Below are 23,254 nucleotides of genomic sequence, written 5' to 3' on the forward strand. Positions count from 1 at the left end.
GGGCAAACAGGGATTCGGGTTTGCAATAGGATTCAATGGAGGGACCCGGGGGTCACTCAGATGTTGTAGGCAGTGCACAAGGGGGGCTTTTCGGGCCAGTCACCGACTGGGCAAGGGTGAGGGCCGCCTGCTGATCACTGCTGCACCGGTGGTAGGTTTCCCACGGGCCTGGGGGCTGCGGGTGCAGTGCTTCTCCAGGAGTTGGATATCTTCGTCCCGGGCAGTCGCGGTCAGGGGGGTCCTCGGGACTCCCTCTGCAGGCGTCATCGTGGGGGTGCAGAGAGGTCAGCCCAGGGTGGACAAATCGTCGGGGTCGCCTGGGGATCCTCTCTGGCTCGTTGGTTTCTCTGGACACGGGCCAAGGGCATCGGGTGGAGAGTCGTGGGCACTCACGCTGCTGGAGTGAGGTGAGAGTCCCTTTAGAGATGGTTCCTTCTTTCTTTGGTTGGACAGGTCTGCTGTCCACGGGAGTTCTTGATCCTTTGTAATTACAGGGCAGTCCTCTGAGTCGGCAGAGGTCTCTGGTGCAGGTTCTCTGAAGTTGGAGACAGGCCGGTAGGGCTGGGGCCAAATCAGTTGTCGTCTTCCTTCTTCTCTGCTTGGTTTTTCAACTAGGCAGTCCTTCTTTGTAGGCCATCAGGAATCTAAATCGCTTGGTTCAGGGAGTCCTTAAACACAGAATTTAGGGGTGTTTTTAGGGTTAGAGGGCAGTAGCCAATGGCGACTGTTCCCGAGGGTGGCTACACACTCCTGGAGCACATTCCTATCCCTATTGGCCCTGATCATCCAAAGCAAGCTGGAGGATTTCTGAAGGAGGGGGTCACTCCAACTCTGGACATGTTAGGGGTGGTCCTGGCTGAGGGGGTGAATCCTTCTTTTTTACATTATCCCTCTGGACTTGCTGCCAAAAGTGGGGCTTTGTCTGGGGGCTGGGCATCTCCACTAGCTGCAGTTCCCTGGTGCACTGTAACACGAAGCCTGAGCCTTTGAGGCTTACCGCTCGGAGTTACAATTACTGCAGGGGGAGGTGTGAAGCACCTCCACCCAGTGCAGGCTTTGTTTCTGGCCCTAGAGAGCACAAAGGCTCTCGCCCCAGGTGGTCAGAAACTCGTCTCTCAGTGGCAGGCTGGCACAGACCAGCCAGTCCTGCACTAAAGGATTGGATAAAATACAGGGGGCATCTCTAAGAGGTCCTCTGTGGGCATTTTGTAATAAATCCAACACTGGTATCAGTGTGGGGTTATTATTCTGAGTAGTTTGACCCCAAACTTCACAGTATTCAGTGTAGCCATTATGGAACTGTGGAGTTCGTTTTGACAAACTCCCAGACCTTATACTTAATATGGCCACACTGTACTTACAATGGCTAAGAATGGACCTAGACACTGTAGGGGCATATTGCTCATGCAGCTATGCCCTCACCTGTGCTGTTGTGCATGCTGCCTTAGGGCTGTAAGGCCTGCTAGAGGGGTGACTTACCTCTGCCACAGGCAGTGTTTTGTGGGCAGGGCAACCTCAGGGGGATGCCATTTTGACTTTGCCTTTTTCTCCCCAAAAACACACACAATCTGCTATGGCAGTGTGCATGTGTTAGGTGGGGAGTCCCTTAGGCTAGCACAACACATGCTGCAGCCCTTTGTGATGCTATTAATTGTGTTTGACCAATGACTTTGTGTTTCACCACTGCGCATATTAGTTGCTAAATGTTCACCAGTAGCACATTACATGCTGTATTCAGTTTAGCTGCCTATTGGCTTTGATATGGCTTAGCCATTACATTCTGTATTTAGTTTAGCTGCCTATTGGCTTTGACATGACATTAGACATTACATTTGATATTTTGGTTAGCTGCCTATTGGTTTTAACGTGGGGTTAGACATTGCAGATGAGCTGTGTTTTTCAAAGCTGTGTTTTTCAAAGCTGTGTTTTTCAAAGCTGTGTTTTTCAAAGCTGTGTTTTTCCACAAGATGGACCAAGTTGTTTTCTTCACACCAGACCTTAGCTGATAAGAACACGTAGATTTTGTGTTTACCTCACAATCCAGTCTGAGAGCTCAGGAGAATTGGCCACTCTCCAGGGTCCTTCGGTTCTCACACCGAGTTTGCTTTTAAGGATGACTCTGGGCTACAGAGAGGTAGATGGAATCTGCTTTGACTTCAGACAGGAGCTAGACGTCGGTTGCCTGTCTCCCGTTTGGGTAGAAAATCTCTCTCTCAGTTGACCGGAGTCATCAACTTGCAGACCCCAGAAAGATGAAGCTGAGCTATAGGCCCTACTGTGATGAATTTTGACTTTTATGCTTTGAAGTTATGCTATAATATGATCACATATATTTGCTGTGTACATTGCAACTGAGAAGTACATTGATATATTTTGCTTTCATTGCTGCGACTACTTTTGAACGTGTGCTTCCAATCTACTAATTCCGTCTCTCAGGAACCTCGTGGTGGAGAATTAAGAACAATAAATGTCTTCTTTAAACTCAGAAGTGCATTCCAGAGAGGTTATGTAAGCTTGGTTATGAGATAAGAGGGAAAGCAGAACATTTTGGCTTAGTCGTCAGTTTCCAGAGTCGGAAATTGGAGTTTCGAAGTGCACTATTTAAAAGTGTAATTGTTTTTTGTTGTTTAGAGAATTACAGAAGCACGGCAGACCATGCTTGAAAATGCATTTGAAGTTAAACTGCCTTATTGTGCTGTGAGAAACATGTTTTCTTGTTTATCAGGACTGGATGAGTGCTGTGATAAAGCATATTTAGAAAATGTGCCTTTTGAAAGAAATGATGTTCCTTTTGTTCTTGACAGAAGGGTTTGGATACTTTTGTCTGCTTACAGAAAAATGCAGGAGAGATGTAGGCAGTTAGAACATGAAAATAAGAATTTACGTGAGCAAATTAGCCAGAACACATTAATGCAAGATAATGCTGAAATCTATCAAACTGCTGTTTTAGAAGAATCTGGCTTTTCCCATTCCAGTAATGAGGGGGTTAAGACAGCTGTGAGCCAGTCTGAGCCTCCGTGTGAGCAGAGCATAGAGCAAAACACCCCACATTCCTTAACTGATAACACTGAGAACAGAGCTCAGAATGTTATTTAGAGACCGCTTCTGCAAGGAAAAATTAATTCGGACAAGGCAGAGGTACCGTCGCAAAATGTGCAGTTACTGGCACAAGTAAAACAAAAGATTTGAGAGTTTCTTATTGTTTGCACTGAGCAAAAGACACAGTTTCATGAGAAAAAAAACATGGGCAGCTGCGCGCTTGTGATTTGGCAAATTAAATATTTCAGACTAAGTTTCTGCGCAGTGCAAGAGGGAAACACTGATTTACATGTAAATCAGGACCAGGGGAAGAAAAGAGTGCCCCTGGAACTTTGGAGTATGAAACCTGAAATATCAAGCATGCAGTGTGTGATGAATTCACCTGAATCTCACAGTTTAGGACAGGCACAGGAGGCTAGTATCATACACTGGATCTCGTACATGCAAGACAGGGCTAGAGTCACTGCAGCCCTACATGAACAGGTGTCACAAGCCCCTTTTCAGGATGTGGAGAGGGTGCAGGGAGTACCACAGGTAAAAGAGTCACCAGAGAAATTGAGTGCACCATTTGAATTAGTGTCCCAATGGGGATAAAAAAGCATGTTTGTTTGACTAATGATTAATTGACTGAAAAGTGGTTTTCTAGCACAGGAGAAGGAACAGCGTTGCACAATGTGTGTCAGACTTTAAAGCAAGAGCTGTTTGAGATGTGTCATTTTTCCACTGATTCTTGGTTCACTGCCAATGGTTTAGCCGTTTGGTTTTCCACATGGCTTGTCCCTAACTGGTTCAATTCCCATGCAGATGTTAAAGAGAACAATTCTGAGAGAGAAGTGTACACCCAGAATTCTGACTTAGTGGGGATAGCTAAGTGGGTGCACCAGAAATGTGGACAGCTGGGAGAAAAAGCCACTTACAGGTGGGCAGAGGTGAGAGAGATGCACATTCCCCTAGATTTGATAAAAACTGTGCAGCACGCACAACAGCAATCTGTCCCACAAACAGTCAAAGATCAGTTGGAGAGAGGAAAGTTACCAGGACAGATATGACAAATTGATCAGGTTTTAAGGGGAGTGATTGCTGCAGATTACCAAGGAGGAGAAATCAAAATTATGCTGGTAACTAGAAAAGAATCTCATTCATTCATACAAATTGGAGACAGAATGGCCCAACTTGTCAAAAGTGCAGTGAACGGAGGTTTGGTAAAGAAGGAGTCTGCCCCAGCCCTTCTGACAGTGAAAGGAGAGGGAAGCTGGGGCGCAGCAGATAAAAACCTCAGTGCTGAGGTGTGGGTTGATTCCCAAAATGACCCTCCAGAACCTGCAGAAATCATAATAAAGGGCCCCAAAAACATCCTGCTGATTATAAAACAAGGAAAGGAAGAGGAAGGACACATTTCAGATGACAAATGTTATTTGCAAGAAAAGTCATACTTTTTTCTTTTGCAGATCCTACCACATTTCGCCACGGACCACGAGTGTGCTGTGTGGTCTCCCTTCGGGTGTGTGCGTGTGGGGTCGGGGGTGGGACCGAACCCCCAACCTGAACCTAACTGAGTAAAGTACAAACCCCATGGATCCATTAGGCGCAAATGGCGCCATCAGTTCAAATTCAACTTGTTTGATTACGTTCTTCCACTGGAATTAAGCAACCTTACCAGTTAACGGTCTGTGTTTTTTCGTATGGTACTCTGACTTTCGATTACATTCCTGCAAACTTATCAGGTGGACCGTGCACCTTTACATGAGTGGAACTCATGCTACATCCAATTGCTATTTTATTTTAGACACTATTATCCCAATCAGAGTATATAAGTTTGTCTTTCCTGTGTAGATGTATCTGATGTGAAAGGTTATGAGATCAATATGTTAATCCACTTCCATTGCTTTACAGTGATTGCTTTGATAATTAAAATCTGATTTGCTTATAATGGTTTTTTTTTTGTGTTGATGTTTTTGTTTGAAATAAGAGATATGAAACAAAAATAATTGGTCATATGGTGGAATGTGATGCTATTAATTATGTTTGACCAATGACTTTGTGTTTCACCACCGCGCATATTAGTTGCTCAATGTTCACCAGTAGCACATTACATGTTGTATTCAGTTTAGCTGCCTATTTGCTTTGACATGGCATTAGCCATTACATTCTGTATTCAGTTTAGCTGCCTATTGGCTTTGACATGACATTAGACATTACATTTGATATTTAGGTTAGCTGCCTATTGGTTTTAACGTGGGGTTAGACATTGCAGTTGAGACATTGCAGATGAGCTGTGTTTTTCCAAGCTGTGTTTTTCCACAAGATGGACCAAGCTGTTTTCTTCACACCAGACCTTAGCTGATAAGAGCACGTAGACTTTGTGTTTACCTCGCAATCCAGTCTGAAAGCTCGGGAGAATTGGCCACTCTCCAGGGTCCTTTGGTTCTCGCAATGAGTTTGCTTTTAAGGATGACTCTGGGCTACAGAGAGGTAGATGGAATCTGCTTTGACTTCAGACAGGAGCTAGACGTCGGTTGCCTGTCTCCAGTTTGGGTAGAAAATCTCTTTCTCGCAGATGAGCGGAGTCATCAACTTGCAGACCCCAGAAAGATGAAGCTGAGCTATAGGTCCTACGGTGATGAATTTTGACTTTTATACTTTGCTTTGAAGCTATGATATAATATAATCATATATATTTGCTGTGTACATTGCAACTGAGAAGTACTTTGATATATTTTGCTTTCATTGCTGCGACTACTTTTGAACGTGTGCTTCCAATCTACTAATTTCGTCTCTCAGGAACCTTGTGGTGGAGAATTAACAATAAATGTCTTCTTTAAAATCAGAAGTGCATTCCAGAGAGGTTCTGTAAGCTCGGTTATGAGATAAGAGGGAAAGCAGGACACCCTTAGGGACCTTCTCCGGTCACAGGGCCCTTGGTACCACTGGTACCTTTTACAAGGAACTTATCTGTGTGCCAGGGGTGTGCCAATTGTGGAAGCAATGGTACATTTTTAGTGAAAGAACTCTGGTGGTGGGGCATGGTTGAAGGCTTGAGCCTTTGAGGCTCACCGCCAGCTCTTACAGTTACTGCAGGGGGAGGTGTGAAATACTTCCACCCAGTACAGGCTTCGTTCCTGGTCACAGAGTGCACAAAGGCACTCACCCCATGTGGCCAGAAACCTGTTTGGATATGGCAGGCTGGCAAAAACTGGTCAGCCTAACACTAGTAGTTGGGCTGGTATACAGGGCGCATCTCTAAGATGCCCTCTGTGTGCATTTCTCAATAAATCCCACACTGGCATCAGTGTGGATTTATTATGCTGAGACGTTTGATACCAAACTTCCTAGTATTCAGTGAAGTTATTATGGAACTGTGGAGTTTGTGTATGACAAACTCCCAGACCATATACTCTTTATGGCTAAACTGCACTTACAATGCCTAAGAATTGGCTTAGGCACTGTAGGGGCCATAGTGCTCATGCAGCTATGCCCTCACCTGTGGTATAGTGTACCCTGCCTTTGGGCTGTATGGCCTACTAGAGGGGGTGACTTACCTATGCCACAGGTAGTGGGGTTGAGGGCATGGCACTCTGAGGGGAGTGCCATGCCGACTTAGTCTTTTTCTCCCCACCAGCACACACAAGCTGTGAGGCAGTGTGCATGAGCCGAGTGAGGTGTCTCCGGGGTGGCATAACACATGATGCAGCCCTTCGAGACATTCCCTGGCCACAGGACCCTTGGTACCAGGGGTACCATTTACAAGGGACTTATCTGTGTGCCAGGGCTGTGCCAATTGTGGAGACAATGTTACATTTTTAAGTGAAAGAACACTGGTGATGGGGCCTGGTGAGCAGGATCCCAGCACACTTCTCAGTCAAGTCAGCATCAATATCAGGCAAAAGGTGCCATTTTCCTACATTCAGTTGATGCAGCACAGGGTTCTTCAGTCTCCACCTCTTTGCCGGTGGCAGATGCTCCAATGGGGACAGGCTCTGTCTGGGAAGGCGGTGCAGATTGATGATTATTGGGCAGGAAGCGTGGTGGGTCAGCCATTTGTTGGTCATCCAGTGATCTTGCTGGGTGTAGATTTGTAGGGTCAGATGGATCGCCAGGGTTTCACTTAAACTGCTTGAAAAATGACACATTCCATGTTACTGTCTCTCCACCCCTGCAGGCGGTTAGCATGGTCTCATGGATCCTGGAGACTTTCCATGGCTTTACCTCAGATGGGAGCCTGAATTTACTTCCTAGGTGACGGTCTTTGATGTGCACCCAGTCACTGACGGAGAGTCTTGGGGTCTTTGCTTGCCTGCTCCAAGATGCTAGGCAGTTCTGGTCCTCCCAGCAAGCTTGATCACGGTTTGGCGGGGAGGGCGTTTGCTCCCACGTGGAGTGGTATTATATCCATGTCCCTCTGGCCAAAGCAAAGGGTGTTCAGGGCTACTCCTGTGGTGGAGAGGAGAGTCAGCCGATACTCTTTCAGAAACATGTAAATAGCACTCTTGACATGCTGCTGCTCAGCCTGAACAATCGTGATGGTTTTTGTGATTGTCCTCAAGAGGCGTCATACCTCGCCATTGGCTTGAGGCCATGAAGGGGTGATTTGGCAGTGCTTGGTTCTTTGGGATACCAGGTAGTTTGCCAGGTCAAGGTCAATGAATGGTGAGCCGTTGTCCATGTGGAGTTCTTGGATAATACCATGGGTAGCTGTAACTTTCACTAGCCAACATGGTCTCACAATTTCGACCGCTGGATAGCGGGAATAGTTATCGATAACCACTAGAAGGTGTCTGCCATTGGGGAGGCTGCCAAAATCCATGCTGGCAGGTAGCCAGGGGCCTTCAGGAGACTGTCTGGTGATGACACTGGGAGGTCCCTTTGGTGACCTGGCAGAGGCTACACTGTTGGATAGCCCGCCCAAACTTCTCCTTGAGTCTCAGTTATTTATTTTTTCCACCACTCCCTGGTGTAACCAATGTGCAGGGTCTACCATCTGGTGGGTCAAGCTGGCTAGTACTATAAGCTGGTGTCCTCCGAGCAAACACCTGTCTGTGGAGACAGTTTTCTCTCCCGTGGAGTGACTGGAGAGTGTTTTGGGCTTATGTCATCTTTTGGGACAGGGTATACAAGACAGCATTCCAGTTTCCGGATGTTTTGACTGCCATGGCTTGCTTGAGACACTGAGTGTGGTATCAATGTTAGCTAGCAAGACGGAAGGAGGGCATGACTTTTCCACAATGATTCTGACATACCCCTCAGCATCTTTGGTCTCTTCTTCTTCTTCAGGGGTGGCGGCTCGGGCATGTCTAGAAAGATAATTCACTGGATTGTGAGCCCCAGGTTGGTATTCCACAGAGAAATTATATTTTTGTAAATGGAGTATCCATTTTTCAGGGTGGGGCCTTGGGTCCAGACCCTTTAAAGAGTGTCAGTAGAGGTTTATGGACGGTACTGACAATCAACGGGTGTCCATACAGATATGTGTAAATGCCCGCACCCCAAGTGGATCGCAATTGCCTTTTTCTTGATGTGACAATATTGCTGCTCTATGTGTGTCAGAGCCCGACTGGTACAGGCAATAGAGGTCCTCCCTCCACACTTCTGTTTCTGGGACAGGACTGCTCCCAGGCCAGTTTGGGTGGCATCCATGGACAGCTCAGTGTCTTTGCTGGGGTCGAAATAAGCAAGTGTGATGCCAGACAAAGCCTGTTTTGTGTCCTGGAAAGATTTCTCTTGTTGAGGTCCCCTCTGCCAGGGAGTTGTAAGTTTGTGACGTCACGGAGTGGCCCTGTGAGCTGAGTCAGGTTTTGCATAAAACAGCTCCAGTAGGTGCCCATACCTAGGAAGCTTCTTACCATGTTTATATTGGAGGGTGTAAGCGCATTCTGGATGTCATGGGCCTTGGCAGGGTCGGGGGTAATTCCTTTCGCAGAGAAGCGGTATTCAAAGAAACCGATTTCCTCTTCCAAAAATTCACACTTCTTTGTGCAATGTAAGGCCGTCAGTCTTTGGAGATCTTCCAGAGAGGGAGAGCGAACCAGGATCTCATCACTGATGTTCAGTATGCCAGTGAGGCCGCCAACACTTTTCTGATGTCTTGAAATACCTCTGCAGCGCAGGAGATGCCAAAGTTGAGGATTTTGTATCGTTGCAAGCTGAGATGCGTGGAGAAAGTGGTTACATGCCGGTATTCAGGTGCTAGGTCCATTTTCGAGAACCACAGGAAGCCTGACAGACAACGATATCATCCACAGTAGGTGTTATGTGACACTCTCTTTTTATAGTGGTGTTCCAGATCCTCATATCCATGCATATGTGTACCTCCTCAGGATATTTCGGCTTGTAGGCGGTAATGATGGGCGACACTCGGACATTGATCCTTCCACTTTTTCAACGATGTTGGCGTATTCCACCTTCCACAACGCGACCTCTACTTTGGGCCAAAGGTGGAATGCCACTTACATTTGTCATAGGGCTACTGGCGGCACGATTCATCGATGTGGACCAATTGGTCTTTGAGGCATTGGATGCCTTGGAACAGGTGTTCAAACTCATCCGGATTGAAGGACCCCGACATGGACCCGAAATGCGAACTGGAATATTTGGAGCCGTTCTGCAGTGTGGCAGCTGAGAAACATTTCCCACCCTCTGTGAAGTACATTTTCGCTTTGATGGCTTGCCCTTCGTGGCTGATGGTGGTAGGGAAGACACTTGCCAGTGGGAGGCACGTGGAGGCTCTGTAGTGGGGCATAGTGCTGGTGGTGATGTCATCCTTTTGTGCAGCAACAGAGGAAGGATGTAGATAAGTGCCACCAACAGTTGTCCATAGACCTGGACTTGGCACTGCTGATCACAGTGTAAAAAGCTGGCACCATATATACTATACTAAAATGAGGTATAGTGTGCACAGAGTCCAGAGGATCCCAGAGCCTTTTCAGAGACTAAAGTAAATAAAACTAATGCTCTGTTTTCTAGTAGTGTGGTCAAGCAGTTAGGCTTATCAGGCGGCAGTGCTAAGTATTTGCTCTACATACACAGACAAGAAACGAGGCACACACTCAATGACTAACTCCAGGCCAATATTTTATGTATCAAAAACATACTTTACTTTATTTCTAGAACAAAAAGGATATTTGTTGCATGTAAGTACAGTTTCATGACTATCACTTTCAAGTATCAAATGCACTTTGTTTAGGATTTGCAGAAAAATAGTTTTCAGGTAAGTAATACATTTCAATATTAAAAGTAGAGACAGTGCAAATATCAGAAATCAATGCAGTCCTACGGGAGGAAAAGTATCAATACAGTATGTGTAAGAAGCTGGCCTGGATGTGTGGTGGGTACCCAAGGTACTTACACCTTTATACCAGGTCCAGGTATCCCCTCTTGATGAGGTGCAGGCAGTGTCTAGAAGACAGGCTCTCTAGAGGTTGCTGTGGATGAGCAGCCAAAGGCTCATCTAGGAGACATCCAAAGCTCATGCAATACCTCTGTAGTCACACAGCATTTACACACATGAAAGAGAACACCCAGTTGTACCAAAAATATAGGTACTTTATTTTTGGCACAGATTATCAAAAATCAATGGAAGAGATGTCCCACCCTTAGGAGGTAAGTAATACACGAAATATATACAATAGCAATCAGAAATAGGCACAGAAAAGGTTAGAAAACAGTGCAAACAATAATATGCACTAGTGACCCTAGGGGGAGCACAAACCATAACCATAAAAAAATAGAATGTGACCAAGGAACCCCCACCTACGGAAGTAATGTGTAGCGGGGAGATGGGTGCATTAGAAAACCACAAAGGTAAGTAACACAGTACATCCCAGCGATCAGGAATGCAGCAGTAAAACACTGGATGTTCCCCAAACCACCCAAAAGGAGAAGATGGAAAAGAAGACACTCAGAAGACAGCAAGAAAACCAGCGTTGGATTCCTGAAGAAAGAAGACCTGTAGAGATAGGGGACTAAGTCCAAGAGTCACAGTGGAGTCCGGGAGGAGTAGGTAGTACTACCCACCCAGCTGTGGATGCATGAGCTGGTCAACGGTTCTGAAGAACAGGTACACACTGCAGCCCAGGTGCGGGTGAAGAGTTCCATATGGGTGCAGAAGATGCCCCACGCCGGAAGAAAGACTGCAGATGGGAGTCGGTGCAGGATTTCCACCAACAAGCCTTGGCAAAGGCAAACTTGGGGTTAGTGGAAAAGAGGTGCTGCCGGGGACCAGCAAGGCCCAGGTCGACTCAACCCAGGAGGGGGAGTCACAGGGGACCCTCAGTTTCGCTGAGAGTCCACAGAAGCAGAGGCAGCACCCACATGAGTCCCACAGGACGAGGACACAGAAGTCACAGAACAGGCCCAAGCAGCACTACAAAAGTGGATCTCATGCCACAGGAGAACCACGCAGGAGGCTGTGATTTGCCGGAAGGAGTGCTGGGGACTGGAGCTGCACATCGCCTGAACATCCCTTGGAGGAGACGCAAACAAGCCTTGGCAATTGCAGGAGACGCGGTGCACAGGGGTGCTGTTCTGCGTGGGAAGGCAGAGGCTTACCTCCAACCAAAGTTGGACAGTTGCAGAGAGGACTAAAAGGACTTCTTTGGTCCACCCGTGATGCAGGATCCACGCTGCTCAGTATGAGACGGGATCCACGCAGCCTGTTGTAGGTGCCTGCAGTTGCAGGGAAGTGATCCTTCACTCCAAGGGTGATTCCTCCTAGTGCAGTCTTCCGAGGATGCACAGCAAGGGACCTGTTGCAGAGCTGGCAGGAACTCTGGATAAAATGTTGCGGAAGAGTCTTCCTCGTGGATCTTATGCTTGTAAATTCCAGGAGTGTCAAGTCGCGGTTCTGGAGGCCAGAAGTCAAAGTAAAGGTTGCAGAGTAGTCCTGCTGAAATCTTGCAAGCTGAATCTGAGGATCCACCCAACAGTGAGACCCTAAATAGCCCTGGAAGAGGGATTGGTCACCTAACCAGGTAAGCACCCATCAGAAGAGGGCTCTGACATCACCTGCCTGGCCACTCAGATGCTCCCAGAGTTCCTGTTAACCTTGGAATCAAGATAGCAGAACCCTAGGATGCTCTGGAGGAGCTCTGGGTACCACCCCCGGGGTGGTGATGGACAGGGGAGTGGTCACTCCCCTTTCCATTGTCCAGTTTCACACCAAAGCAGGGAGTGGGGGGTGCCTGAAGCGGTGTGGACTGGTGTATGCACAGAGGGCACCAAATATGTCCTTCAAAGCAAAACCAGTGGCTTGGAGAGGCTACCCCTCCCAAACCAGTCACACTTATTTCCAAAGGGAGAGGGTGTTACCTCCCTCTCCCAAATGAAATCCTTTGTTCTGCCTTCCTGGACTCTATCAGATCAAACAGCAGGAAGGTAGGAACTTGTCTGAGGGGTGGCAGTAGCTCAGCTGCTCGAGAAACCCTGTAAGACTGGTGGTAACAATTCTGGGGGTTCTCTAAGGAGCCCCCAGGGTGCATGGAATCATACTTCCAAGACATGCAATAGTATTGGGGTATGCTTCTGACATGTTCGATACCAAACATGCCCAGGTTCGGAGTTACCATTATGTAGCTGGACATAGGTAGTGACCTATGTCCAGTACATATATAAAATGGCGTCCCTGCACTCACAAAGTCCAGTAAAATGGTGCTGGAGTTCATGGGGGCACCTCTGCTAGTGCAGAGGTACCCTCACACACAGGTAACTGCACCCTGCCCTCTCAGCTGAGAGGGCCTATTATAGGGGTGACTTACAGTGACCTGGTGCTTTGACCTGTAGTGAAACCGGGTGCATGTACCCAGTTCACGCAGACTGCAGTGGCAGGCCTGCTGAACCATTTGCATCGGCTCCCTATGGGTGGCAGTATAACTGCTGCAGCCCATAGGGAACCCCTGGAATCCCAATGCCTTGGGTACCTACGTACCCTATACTAGGGACTTACATGGGGGGACCAGTATGCCAATTGCGGCAAGAAAAAGGTACAATTTGGAGGAGAGAGCAAAACAACTGGGGTCCTGGTTAGCAGACACAGTCAAACATACTGACAACAGGCAGAAAATGGGGGTAACCATGCCAACAAAGGGGGCACTTTCCTACATAACTCACCCCCCCCACCCCAAACGAAGGACAAGAAGGCTAACCTTGCACAGATGAGTCTTCATTGTCTAAGCAGAAATATCTGGAGAGTCCATCTGCATTGGAGTGGTTACTCCCAGGTCTATGTTCCACAGTATAGTCCAGTCCCTATAGGAATATGGACCACCTCAACAATTTGAGGTTTTCACCTTTCATCTGTTTGGCATTCATTTCATGTTCAAACAGACCACAAGCCCCTTCTACGGCTCAAACAGGTATGGCCTCAGCTTCTTCAAGGCCCAGACCACAGCAAAGGGCTCCCTTTCTATAGCTGACCAACGTTTCTCACCAGATGTCAACCCTTCTGCTGATAACAACTGGTTGATCCTGGCCCTCAGTGTTGAGTCAGGAAGAACTGCCCCCACTCCAACCTCTGAAGCATGAGTTTGGACAATGAATGTTTTGGAGTAATCAGAGCTTATTAGCACTGGTGCAGAGCGCATGGCCTGTTTCAGGTCCTCAAAAGCTTTTGACAGCTAGCTGTCCACAAAACTTTCTTGGGCATCTTTTCTGATGTGATGTCATTAAGAGGTGTGGCAATGGAGCCATAATTCTTAATGAACATCCTGTAATACCCAGTGAGACCTAAGAAGGCTCTTACCTGGGTTTGTGTTGCAGTGGAAGCCCAGTCTAAGACTGTCCAGATCTTACCCTGCAATGGTTGGATCTGGCCTCCACCTACTAGGTGGCCAGATATATACCCTTCCCCTCCCCTATATGGCACTTAGAGGCCTTTCTAGTGAGACCTGCCTTTTGCAGGGCCTTTAAAACATTCTACAGGTAGAACAGATGGTCATCCCAGGTGGAGCTATTGAAATCTATGTCATCAAGATAAGTTGCACTATAGGCTTCCAAACCTTGGAGGACAGTATTCATCAGCGTCTGGAAAGTGTTAGGTGCATTCTTCAAGCCAAAGGGCATAACAATGAATTGATAATGCCCTCCAATGGTTGAGAATGCAGACTTTGGTTTTCCATCGTATGACAATTTGATCTGCCAATATCCTACAGTCAAGTCAAAGGTGCTTAGATATTTGGCAGATGCCAGTGTATCTATCAGCTCATCTTCACTGGGGATAGGATAAGTGATATAAAGTCAAGTACAGGGTTCTTCTCTTAAAGCTTCAGACTTTATTTTCATCTCCACTGCTTCAATTCTTCATGCCCTCCACACAGCCTTTTTGTTCACCTTCACCTCACAGCTTCTCCAGTCTGTCACATTCTATTCACCCTCCAGCCTTCAACTGTCTGAATGTTCCATCTCCAACAAAGGGGAGCAGAACATACCAATTCTAATAACATGGAACTTCTGACAAACTATTATATTCCCACTACTATATAGATTATCCTTTACCCCAAATATGACTTTGTGACTGTCTTAAGCCCTTTATAATCTCCACAAAACCTAATTTCTTTTTTTTTACCATTCTGTGAATGAGTTTTTGATACCAGCACCACTGGGATAGCCCATGGGCTGTCAGAGTGCTCAATCACTCCTAAGTGAAGCATCTTTTGCACTTCAGTCTTGATTGATGCAATCCCTAACATGATCAGGTTGCCTGTAAATTTTACTTTCAACAGGCAAATTGATTTCTGTGTCAATGGTGTGTTCACACCATGTAGTCTGACCAGGTGTCAGAGAGAACAGTTCAGAGAACTGGCCTAGGAGGTTCCTGCAGTCTTCCTTCTGCGATTCAGTAAGGCAGTCTGCTAGGACTACTCCATCCACTGACCCGTCTGCTGCAGTAGTGGAGAAGAGATCACGGAGAGGGGTCACTCTTCTTCCTGTCCTGCATCAGTTGCTGTAAGGAAATGCCTTCCTTGGCATGGTTGCCCCCCTGACTTTTTGCCTTTTGTTGATGCCAGTTATGACTGAAAGTGTGCTGGGACCCTGCTAACCAGGCCCCAGCACCAGTGTTCTTTCCCTAAACTGCACCTTTTTTCCCAATCAATCAATCAATCATAACATTTGTAAAGCGCACTATGTACCCGTCAGGGTTTCGAGGCGCTGGTGGGGGGGGGGGGGGGGTGAGCTGTTAGCGGTCGAAGAGCCAGGTCTTGAGGAGTCTCTTGAAGGCGAGAAGGTCCTGGGTCTGGCGCAGTGAGGTGGGGAGAGAGTTCCAGGTCTTGGCGGCGAGGAAGGAGAAGGATCTGCCGCCGGCGGTCTTGCGCTGGATCCTGGGGACGATGGCGAGGGCGAGATTGGCAGAGCGGAGTTGACGAGTGGGGGCGTAAAAGTTGAGTCTGGAGTTGAGGTAGGTAGGTCCGGTGTTGTGTAGAGCCTTGTGAGTGTGGGTGAGGAGTTTAAAGGTGATCCTCTTGTCCACGGGGAGCCAGTGGAGGTCCTTCAGGTGAGGGGAGATGTGACATCGGCGGGGTATGTCAAGGATCAGGCGGGCGGATGCATTTTGGATACGCTGGAGTCGTTTGATGTCTTTTGTTGGGATGCCTGTGTAGAGTGCGTTGCCGTAGTCAAGTCTGCTACTGACGAGGGCTTGGGTCACCGTCTTTCTGGTTCCTGTTGGGATCCACTTGAAAATTCTGCGGAGCATTCGAAGGGTGTTGAAGCAGGAAGAGGAGACGGCGCTGACCTGTTTGGACATGGTGAGGGCTGAGTCCAGGATGAAGCCGAGGTTTCTTGCGTGGCTGGCTGGGGTGGGTAGGGGTCCGAAATCGGTGGGCCACAAGGAGTCGTTCCAGGCCGAAGGGGTGCGTCCGAGGATGAGGACTTCCGTCTTGTCGGAGTTGAGCTTCAGGCGGCTGTCGTTCATCCACTCAGCGATGGCTTTTAGTCCCTCGTGGAGGTTGGTTTTGGCGGTGAGTGGGTCTTTGGTCAGGGAGAGGACGAGCTGGGTGTCGTCGGCGTAGGAGATGATGTTGAGGTGATGGTGGCAGGCCAGTTTGGCGAGGGGGGCCATGTAGACGTTGAACAACGTAGGGCTGAGGGAGGATCCTTGGGGGACGCCGCAGATGAGGTTGGTGGCTTTGGAGCGGAAAGGGGAGAGTCGGACTCTCTGGGTTCTGTCGGAGAGGAAGGATGAGATCCAGTTGAGAGCTTTATCCTGGATGCCGGCTCCATGGAGGCGGGTCAGTAGGGTGCGGTGGCAGACTGTGTCAAAAGCGGCTGATAGGTCGAGGCGTATGAGGGCTGAGGTTTCGCCGTTGTCCATTTGGGTTCTGATGTCATCTGTGGCAGCGAGGAGAGCAGTCTCGGTGCTGTGGTTTCGTCTGAAGCCGGATTGAGAGGGGTCTAGGATGGAGTTGTCTTCGAGGAAGTGGGCGAGTTGTGTGTTGACGATCTTCTCGATGACTTTTGCTGGAAAAGGGAGGAGAGAGATCGGTCGGAAGTTTTTGAGGTCGTTGGGGTCATCCTTGGGTTTCTTGAGGAGGGGTTGGATTTCTGCGTGCTTCCAGCTGTCTGGGAAGGTGGCGGAGTCGAAGGAGAGGTTGATGATCTCGCGGAGTTTGGGGGCGATGATGGCGTTGGCTTTGTTGAACACGTGATGAGGGCATGGGTCCGTGGGGGAGCCTGAGTGGATGGTGTTCATGGTTGTTATTGTTTCGGTGTCGTCCATGTGGGTCCAGGCGGCAGGCGTCTGTGGAGATGTCAGGGGTGGGGTTTGGCGGTGGAGTGGCGTTGAAGCTGTCGTGGATGGTTGTGATTTTCTGGTGGAAGAAGGTGGAGAGGTCGTTGCAGAGTTTCTGGGAGGGCGGGATGTCGTTGGAGTTGGCGTTTGAGAGTTCCTTCACGATGCCGAAGAGTTCTTTGCAGTCGTGGGCGTTGTTGTTGATGCGTTCAGTGAAGTGGGCGCGCTTGGCGACTCGGATCCGTTGGTGGTGTTCACGGTTTGGCGTTTTTGAGGGAGGCGAGGTTGTCAGGTGTGCGCTCTAAGATCCACTTCTTCTTGAGCTTCTGGCAGAGGCTTTTGGAGGCGGTCAGTTCGTCTGTGAACCAGGCTGGTTTTTTCTTTCCTTGGTTGGCGGTGGGTTTCTTGAGTGGGGCTAAGGTGTTGGCGCAGTCGAGGATCCATTGATGGAGGTTGATGGCGGCAGTGCTTGGGTCGGTTGAGCCGGGTGGAGGGTCTTTGACGAGGGTGCTGGTTAGTTGGTCTTGGGTGATTTTTCCCCAGCGGCGGTGGAGAGGTCGAGGGATGCGGTGGTGTTCGGTGATTTTCGTATAAGAGAAGTGGACGCAGTGATGGTCGGTCCAGTGGAGTTCGGAGGTGTGGCTGAAAGAGATGTGGTTGCTTGAGGTGAAGAGGGGGTCAAGAGTGTGTCCGGCGATGTGCGTGGGAGTGTTGACCAGTTGACGGAGTCCGAGGTTGAGGAGGTTGGAGGTCAGAGATGCGGTGTTGACGTCGTTGCCACAATTGGCACAGCCCTGGCACACAGAAGTCCTTTGTAAATGGTACCCCTGGTACAAAGGGCCCTATTGCCAGGGAAGGTCTCTAAAGGCTGCAACATGTCTTATGCCACCCTTGGGACCCCTCACTCCGCACATGCACACTGCCTCATAGCTTGTGTGTGCTGGTGGGGAGAAAATGACTAAGTCGACATGGCATTCCCCTCAGACAGCCATGCCCACCTCACACTGCCTTTGGCATAGGTAAGTCATCCCTCTAGCAGGCCTCACAGCCCTATGGCAGGGTGCACAATACCGCAGGTGATATGCCCCCTACAGTGTCTAAGCAAACCCTTAGACATTGTAAGTGCAGGATAGCCATAAAGAGTATATAGCCTGGGAGTTTGTCATACACAAACTCCACAGTTCCATAATGGCTACACTGAAATCTGGGAAGTTTAGTATCAACCTTCTCAGCACAATAAATGCACACTGATGCCAGTGTGGGATTTATTGTAAAATAAATCCAGAGGGCATCTTAGAGATGCCCCCTGAATGCCAGTCCGACTCCTAGTGTTAGGCTGACCAGTTTCTGCCAGCCTGCCACAACCAGATGAGTTTCTGGCCACACAGGGAGAGTGCCTTTGTCACTCTGTGGCCAGGAACAAAGTCTGTACTAGGTAGAGGTGCTTCTCACCTCCCCCTGCAGGAAGTGTAACACCTGGTGGTGAGCCTCAAAGGCTCATGCCTTTTGTTACAGCACCCCAGGGCATCCCAACTAGTGAAGATGCCCGCCCCTCAAGCCACTGCCTCCATTTTTGGCGGCAGGGAAAGAGAGGATAATGAGAAAAACAAGGAGGAGTCACCCACCAGTTAGGACAGCCCCTAAGGTATCCTAAGCTGAGGTGACCCCTGCCTTTAGAAATCCTCCATCTTGAGATTGGAGGATTCCCCCAATAGGATTAGGGACGTGCCACCCTCCCATCAGGGAGGAGGCACAAAGAGGGTGTAGCCACCCTTCGGGACAGTAGCCATTGGCTACTGCTCCCCAGACCTAAACACACCCCTAAATTTAGTATTTAGGGGTGACCCTGAACCCAGGAAATCAGATTTCTGCAACCTACACAAAGAAGGACTGCTGACCTGAAAGCCCCACAGAGACGACAGAGACACCAACTGACTTGGCCCCAGCCCTACCGGCCTGTCTCCAGACGCAAAGAACCTGCACAGCGACGCACCCGACAGGGACCAGCGACCTCTGAGGACACAGAGGACTGCCCTGCACCTAAAGGACCAAGACACTCCAGAGAACAGTGGCACTGTTCACAACCTATAACATTTTTGCAACTTTAAAACAACTTTGAAAGAACTCTCCCTACCCGCCGGAAGCGTGAGACTTGTCACTCTGCACCCAACGCTCCCGGCTCCAGCGAACAAACACTGCAGAGAGGACTCCCTGGCGACTGCGACGACGTGAGTAACATGAGTCAAACCCCCTGTGCCCCCACAGTGACACCGGCAGAGAAGATCCAGAGGCTCCCACTGACCACGACTGCCTGGTAACAAGGAACCCAACGCCTGGACCAAGCACTGCACCCGCAGCCCCGGGAGGAACCAACCTCCAGTGCAGGAGTGACCAGCAGGCGGCCCTCTTCCTAGCCCAGTCAGTGGCTGGCCCGAGAAGCCCCCTGGGTCCTGCCTGCATCACCTAAGTGACCGCCGTGTCCCTCCATTGCTTCCTATAGAAAACCAGACACCTACTTAGCACGCTGCACCGGGCCACTCCTGTGCTGCTTAGGGTGTGTTTTGTGTGCCTGTTTCTGCCCCCCCCCCCAGTGCTCTACAAAACCCCCCTTTGTCTGCCCCCCGAGGACGCAGGTACTTACCTGCCGGCTGACCGAAAGCGGAGCACCCCTGTTCTCCATAGGCGCCTACGTGTTTTGGGCCCTTCTTTGACCTCTGCACCTGACCGGCGGCCCTGTGTTGCTGGTGCGGTGACTTTGGGGTGGCCTTCAAACCCCAATGGTGGGCTGCCTATGCCCAGGAGACTGACTGTGTAAGTGCTTTACTTACCTAAGAAAACTAACTAAAACTTACCTCCCATAGGAACTGTTGATTTTTTGCAGTGTCCACTTTTAAAATAGGTTAATTGCATTTTAACCTATACTGTGTGTACTACTGATTTAATTCAAAGTTCCGTACTTACCTGTGTGAAGTACCTTGCATTTTATGTACTTACCTAAAATCTTGAATCTTGTGGTTCTAAAATAAACTAAGAAAATAGATTTTTTCTATACAAAACCTATTGGCCTGGAGTAAGTCTTTGAGTGTGTGTTCCGCATTTATTGCCTGTGTGTGCACAACAAATGCTTAACACTACCCTCTGATAAGCCTACTGCTCCACCACACTACCACAAAATAGAGTATTAGAATTATCTAATTTTGCCTCTATCAACCTCTAAGGGGAACCCTTTTACTCTGTGCACACTATCTCTCAACTTTGAGATAGTATATACACAGCCAACTTCCTACAGTTGCCATGAGCAGGGTCAGATCAGCCCTGTCATAGTAGGGCATAAAGTTGTTCACATGAAGCACCCTGAGGGGGCTTCTGGGAGTGCTAAGGTGTACCAAATAGGTTACCTCACCCTTTTTCTCCACTATGGTGTGGGGACCACTCGATTTGTCCTGGAGTGCCCTGGGAGCCCCAGGCTCCAGGACCCACACTTTGTCATGGCTGGTTCTAGTAAAAATAAGTATGTTTGACCACTGACTTTGTGTTTCACCACTGAGCATATTAGTTGTTCAATGTTCACCAGTAGCACATTACATTTTGTATTCGGTTTAGCTGCCTATTGGCTTTAACGTGGCATTAGACATTACATTTTGTATTCAGTTTATCTTCCTATGGGCTTTATCGTGGCATTAGACATTGCAGTTGAGACGTTGCAGATGAGCTGTGTTTTTCCACATGGTACACAAAGCTGTGTTTTTCGTAGATTCTGTCACCGAACCCTAGCATGATAAGGAAGCGCATATTTTGTGTTTTTCTCTAGTCAGCCTTGGGAAGAACAGGCCTTGAAGACTTGGCCAACCTTCGATGCTTGTTTTTTTCCAACTCTGACCTACAGTAGCCAGCATGTTTTGACTATTAGAGGAAAGGGCCTGTTAGCATTGTAAAAAGGTGTCCCTGGCAGCCTTGAAGGAGAATTTTCCGAGACTTCAGTCAGGAGCGGACGTCAGCTGCCTGACCTGTCCCGCATGGGTAGAAAATCTCTTTCTCGCAGTTGAACAGGAGTCATCAACTTGCAGGCATGAGAAAGAGGACAAGCAGTGATAGGCCCTACGGTGATGAATTTTGACTTTTATTCTTTGCTTTGACAGTTATGCTATAATATGATCACATATATTTGCTGTGTACATTGCAATTGAGAATCGCTTTGATATATTTTCCTTTCATTGCTGTGACTATTTTTAAACGTGTGCCTCCAACCTACTAATGTCCTTTCTCAGGAACCTCATGGTGAAGTAATATTAACGGTCTTCTTTAAACTAAGAAGTGCATTCCAGAGATTGTTTTCAGCTCGGTCATTAGTGAAATCAAAACACTGGTACACTGTTAGGGCAGCCTTCTGATCATGCCACTGCTTTTGCAGTTCTTGGCTGGCCTGAAGGTTTTTAGTGGTCTTTTTCATGTACTCAGCCATCCTAGATCGGTGGCCAAGCACATAATCCACAATGTCTTGTTTAGGAGGCTTGAGAGGTTGCTCCCATCCTTCCCTAACAAGTGAAAGTGGACCTCTTACAGGGTGTGCTAACAGAAGTTCAAAGGGGCTGTAGCCCACTCCCTTCTGAGGAACCTCCCTGCAGGCAAACAGGAGGCATGGCAATAGGACATCCCATCTCGAGTTTTTCAGAGAGTCCCCTGATTACACCCTTGAGAGTTTTTATTAAATCTCTGAACCAAACCATTGGTTTCGGGGTGGTAAGGAGTGGTGAACTTGTAAGTAACACCACATTCCTTCCACATGGCTTTGTGGTATGCAGATATGAAGCTTGTACCTCTGTCTGATACCACCTCTTTTGGGAAGACTACCCTGGAGAAGATTCCCAGGAGGGCCTTTGCCACTGCAGGAGCTGTAGTGGTCCTTAAAGGTATAGCCTCTGGGTGGTCCACCACCACCAGTATAAACCTGTTTCTAGAGACAGTGGGCGGGTCTATGGGCCAGCAATATCCACCCCAACCCTCTCAAAGGGAACCCCAACCACTGGTAGTGGAGTTAGGGAGGTCTTTGGGGTGCCACCTGTCTTGCCACTGTCTTGGCAGGTGACACAGGAGCAACAAAACTCCTAGGTATCTTCAGACATGTGGGGCCAGTGTGTGGGACAAGTCTGTCCCAAGTCTTGCTTTGCCCCAAGTGGCCTTCCAGGGGTATGTCACGAACCAGTTTAAACAAAAACTATACTGCAGAGGCACTTCCAATCTCCTGGTGGCACCAGATTTGGGTTCCCTTGCTTCTGAGTATAGGAGATTGTCCTCCCAGTACACCTTGTGTGTGCCACTGACATCCCGTGCTTCTTGTAGGACAGCTTGCTCTCTTAACCCCTCTAGTGTGGGACAGGTATGTTGTGCCCTACTGAACTCCTGCCTGGCAGGCCTCCCCCCTGCACCTTCAAGTTCAGCTGTATCAGCTTTCAACTCTTCAGGTGTAGGTTCTGCCAAGAGAGTAGAACTCTGCTCCTCAAAGGTGGAATCCTCACTGGAAGGTGGGGTAGGGGGACACGTTTTGCCTTTCCTACCCTTGGCTTTAGGGGCGTCTTGGGCCACTGTACCAGGCTCCAAGAATCCTTTTTCTTTTTGCATTTTGGCCTGAGCCCTGGTCAAAGCAAAAACATGCCCTGGGATGCCCAACATTGCTGCATGGGCCTCCAACTCCACTTCAGCCCAAGCTGAAGTCTCCAAGTCATTCCCCAAGAGACACTCTACAGGTAAGTCTGTGGACACTACTACTTTTTTGGGGCCAGTAAATAAAACCCCACTGAAATAAACAACTGCATTGGAGTGGCACACAGTATTGTTGTGGGCAGCAGTCACTTGGTACTGGTGACCAAGTAGGTGTTGCTCAGGGGACACCAGTTTTTCAGTCACCATAGCACCTGTGTCCCTGTAAGCATCTGCCTGAACACCATTTGTTAAGGGCAGCTGCCTGTACTTACCTATATTAAGGGGACAGGCAGTAAGGGTGGCAAAATCAATGCCCCCATCTAAGACTAAAACAGCCTCAGTAGTTTCCCTGACTAAGCCAGCCCCACCACACTTCCAAAGTGAACCCAGCTACACCCTTGGAATGGCTATTACTGACTGATCCACCACTACTGTTGTTACTAGGGGCACTAGTGTTAGAGGTGGGGGTTGTAGTGGTGTGTGGCTTGGTGCTTTTATTAGGCCAGGGACTGTCTCCTGGCCTATGGCCCTTGTTCCTACAGACATAGCACCAAAGCTTTTTGCGATGGGAAGAGGATAAGGATATGGACCCATACAGAGGAATTTTGTGGGCCTGATGAAGACTCTTTAGTTTTGTCCCCACCCTTGTCCTGAGACTTACCTTCTTCCTTTTTCTTGTTTTTGTCACCCTCTGTGTGTGCCTCTCTGCTCACCCTTGTCCTGACCCACTCGTCTGCCTTCTTTCCCAATTCTTGAGGAGAGGTCAGATCAGAGTCTACCAAGTACGGGTGCAACAAA

General features: G+C 48.6%; 1 protein-coding gene across 2 annotated transcripts in view; it reads right to left on the minus strand.

Moving 5' to 3' along the window:
• Positions 1 to 23,254, minus strand: part of LOC138296807 (exportin-5-like) — a 1,394,731-nt gene that overhangs the window by 1,042,143 nt on the left and 329,334 nt on the right. The window lies entirely within an intron of this gene.

This window comes from Pleurodeles waltl, chromosome 5, assembly GCF_031143425.1.
Source record: "Pleurodeles waltl isolate 20211129_DDA chromosome 5, aPleWal1.hap1.20221129, whole genome shotgun sequence".
NCBI lineage: Eukaryota > Metazoa > Chordata > Amphibia > Caudata > Salamandridae > Pleurodeles > Pleurodeles waltl.